We start from the raw sequence: 4,517 nt of genomic DNA on the forward strand, positions 1-4,517 counted from the left end.
TCTTTGAAATAACTTACAAACACCAAATGGAAATCATTTTTGCCATATTTCACCCTTTGCAGACCAATCGACTACATCAGAATAGAGAAAGAAAAAGAGAGAGAGAGAGAGACAGAGAAACAAAAACCTGATGTTATATTCATAATTTACTTTGGATTCTAGTTCTGGAACCAGTACCCCTAAATGAATCTAGAATGACTGTGCCTGCTCAGGATGCTCAGATTGAGATGCTAGAATGCATGCTCAGGATTGGAATAGGTCACAACAACATTTTGTTCATTCATCAAATGCTTGAGTGCCTGTCAAGTGTCTGGCATCCTTCTCAGACCTGTGGATACAGCAGACGACAAAACAAATCATGACTCGATTCTAACAGAACTTACATTCTAAAAGTTTTTTGTGCTCCACTTTACTCAAACCACCAATCAGTGAATACTTCTGTTTTATTTGTATGTCAGCTTCTGCATTCTCATGATTTCTCTTATTTTCAGTTGATGCTGTTTTTACTTTCTGTGCCATTGTTCCTAATTGAGAAACTTGTTTGGACTTACTCCTGTGGTTTTGTCATTAGAAATCTTGATAACAGGCAGTAGCTAGACCTACTTCTTGTTTATCCTGTTAGGAAAAGGTTCAGAAATGCACTTAATTATATTAAATGATGTTATTCATTTCTGATTCCTCTTTAAGACCTGAAAAAAATATAGGTATTCATTAAACTCTGAGGCTGTTAATACTTACAGCAGTCTTACATATTTCATACTATTTATAAGTGTAATTGAAGAAAAGCAATTGGTTAGAACAGGAGGCTAAGGGATTTGACTTTGACTTGAACTGTATTTGTCTACTATCAAGTCAATATGCATGGACATAGTGCTAGCACTCTTTTATATGAATATAGTGTAATATTTATTACAGAAATTTATAGACAGGCATAAAATTAGTATGATTGGCAGATTTATAAAAATATGATTTTCCTCTGTAAATGGGGATAAGAGTTATTTGCTAGACATCACACTCTATAATATATACCTGGGAGTAATCTGTTTCTTTTTGTTTGTTTGTTTATTTTTTATTTTTATTTTTTTAATTTACCTATGATCTGTGATGGGGAAGACAGCATCAATATTGGTGGTAAAGAGGGAGAAATTAAGATTTTGGTTAAATTTTCAAGTTGTTATGTTTGAGTTACTGATTTAGAATTCCAAATGGAATTGTCAAGCATTTAGTTATATATCCAAATCTAATAAGAGATGACCAGGTTTTAGATAACCTAAAGTTAATGGGGTCTTATGAACATATAGAAGGTATGTAAGCTTATGAAAGAGGATCACAAAGGAGAAAATGCAGATAGAAATGCTAGTCAGACTACCCAATGATTTAGATGATGGGAAACTAAAGAGAAACTAGCAAATGGAGAATGATAATAAAAAATGGTTACTGTGGTAGGAGTATCATCTACTAGGAGGTTGTGATATCCTTAAAGCCAAGTGAAGATTTTGTTTCAAGAAGGAATAGTAAGTCAAATACTAATAGAGGTAAGATGAGAACTGAGAACTGACTGTTGGAGTTCAGTATGTGGAGATTTTTGATAACCTTGCCAAGAATATTGACTTATGTCTAGGAATAAAAGCCTGATTCAAGTGGAGTTTAGAAAGAAGAAAGGGAATGTTGAGCCAGCAAGTATAGACAACTCTTTCTAGAAGGTTTCAGTAGAGATTGTTTGTGAGAAACAGGAATCCATTTATTCACAATCCGATTTTACTCTGCAAATGGGAGTTAATAAGAGTAGTTTCCTGGAAATAATATTCTATAATATTTTAAAATATACCTGGAGATAATACTCTCCAATGTTTTTGCTGTGGAATTCACTCATCTTTTATTATAGATTAAAATTATCTTTTTCTAAAACAAATATGACTCTTTTATATAAGTTTCATGTTGAGTGCATCATTCAAAGCCAGATAGACTATTGTGTCCAAAAATCACTAAGTTTTATAACTGCAGGCTAAGCGTGTACATCTTGGAAAAAATATACTTAACCTTTATATGCTTCATTTTCCTCGTTTACAAAAAAACTGCTGACAAAATTACTTGCACAAAACTAGTTTGTAACTATCAGTTATTTGGCCTCCATACAATCTTGCTAGAATTCCAGGTGATACAAAAACATATTTTTTCTTCTGCTACTTTTTATTTCCTGTGAATTCTGTAATGCTTATTTTGAAAGAAGAGTTTTCTATTAAAAACTTTTAAAAATCAATTACAAAACTGGGATTTCAATTTCTAAGTCAACTCTGCAATTGTAAAGGAGTGGGGTTTGGAAATAAGCTTGACATTCAAACCTCATAGTATTAGTTCCATTGCTGCTTACTACAGGGATGTAATCCTCACAAAAATACTATTTGATCTCAGGGAGGGGAAAAAAAGATAATGGATTGCCCCTCCACACGAAACCGTAAAACAGTGCTCTGGGTTGCTGCCATTCAAATGAATAGAAACCGGCAGCAATTCTAACACCTATCCAGTTTCAATTTTGTAACATCTGCAAGCATCATTCTGGAAATGGTAAACATTTTAATGGTCAGACCCTGTCCACTTATGAATTACTATCTTCAGTATTATCCCCCAGTTCTATCTGGAAAGAGAAACTAAAATGTGACAGATTGCTGTGAATGAAATGAATGGAGATGCCATTTGCATTCATTTCAGCAGCGGCAAACTCGCTCCTTTCCCATTCTTTTGTTGTCCTTCAGAGATCTCCCTTATTGCTTTGGAAAATTCAAGAGTCAGACACTACATTTTAATAATGTGGCTTGAACTCCAAGCATCAGCACATGAATTGATTTAAGAGCATCAAACAACTTTATAATTGCAGTCCATCTCTGCCTTTTAAATACAAATTCATTCTGATTGAATTAAGATTGAAGCTGCACCTTTTTTATAAATTGAATTTTTATACATATAAAAACTTTTAAGTGTCTAGTATATACCCATTGAAATTCAGAAACTAAATAGCACATTACTTGCTTTATACAAATTTAAGATTCAATGAACTAAAACCCTTGCATTTTCCTTGAATCTCTTGTATTAAAAAAATACATTCATTTCACTCATTTGGTAACCGTTCCTAGAAGTGTCATATTTGGAAGATGATTCAATATGTGTGCTGAGTGCATGAATACAATAATGCAACCTGGATGCACACGCACGTATTCTGTTTTTGTAAAAGTCTAAGGAAAAAAACATTTTTTACTACTTCTCTATGTACCCTCAAACATACACCAAATTGTATTCTGGGTTATATAGTACTAGGAAACTTGCTGAAACATATCATCTTACTTGGTTGATCAATTAAAGGTGAACCATTACTGCAAAACAAAGCCAAATGTGACACCACTTATGTGTAAATTACAGTTCAAATTTTTCTCTGAAAGATATCCCTTTGCAATTTTAGAAAAAGACAATGTGCGAGAGATCTAAATCATATTAAGTATTATTTAAGGAAGATATAACCTTATAATAGAGCTTTAATGGAGAATTTATTTATAACCAAAATGAACATATAAAATGATAATTTTAGTGATGTATTTTCTTTCATTTGCCTTTTATCTTCTAAGGAAAATACGTATTTCCCATCAAAAACAAATGTATTAGAAGAAAACAATAGAAAATTAATAGCATCTGACATATTGGATCAGCTTGGCAATCTATATTTTGCAACTCTAAAGGCTTAAATAATAATTACGTAACAGGCTTTATAGTATGATTGGTAAAGTTGTCAGCTGTAGTTGAATTTTCCTGTTTGTTTTTAATATGTTTTTGTATTAAAAGCATTAGTTATCCAGATATAAAGATGGAGGAGCATTTAACTTAAATGAGGAATACCTGCTTCTATTGACTGGTTATCAGTATTTGCATTTTGAAGTTTTCCATTAAAGTAAACTTTAACAATATCAAAGAATACTCAGATTTGATATTACTAATAATTTTAATTTAAACAATTAACACAGTGAAGGTCAGAATGTTTTCTTTAGCATGTGATAAACTTGCCCAAAATTCTACTTTCCAACATAAATTCTGATGCATGAAAGATGTTTTATTTGTAAGAAGTTTTTTCCTTGGATTAATTTGAAGTTGTCATGGGTATTTTACTTGGATAGGAAAAGTTAAAAAATATACAGAAAAAAAAAAGAATCTTCTTTCTCCAAAGAAACCTCTCATGAAGCCATAAATTGTTTATTTCTGTTTATAGGCAACATTTTTCTTTTTATACAGCTGTGGGAATTAACAACCAACCAAGTCAGGAAAAGGAAAAACAACAGTAGCCTCTTTCATGACACCTTTCAGTCATTTGAGTATTTAGATTGATTTGTGGAACTACAATAGTGTTATGTATTCAGTGTGTGTGTGGATAAAGTATGAAACAAGGCCATACATCCTGTCCTAAATAAATATATAGTAAGGCATCTATCATAGTTAAAAATAGTGTATCCCTTCAATTCCCATCTGATTTTAAG

Source organism: Pongo pygmaeus, chromosome 3 (genome assembly GCF_028885625.2).
Source record: "Pongo pygmaeus isolate AG05252 chromosome 3, NHGRI_mPonPyg2-v2.0_pri, whole genome shotgun sequence".
Lineage (NCBI taxonomy): Eukaryota > Metazoa > Chordata > Mammalia > Primates > Hominidae > Pongo > Pongo pygmaeus.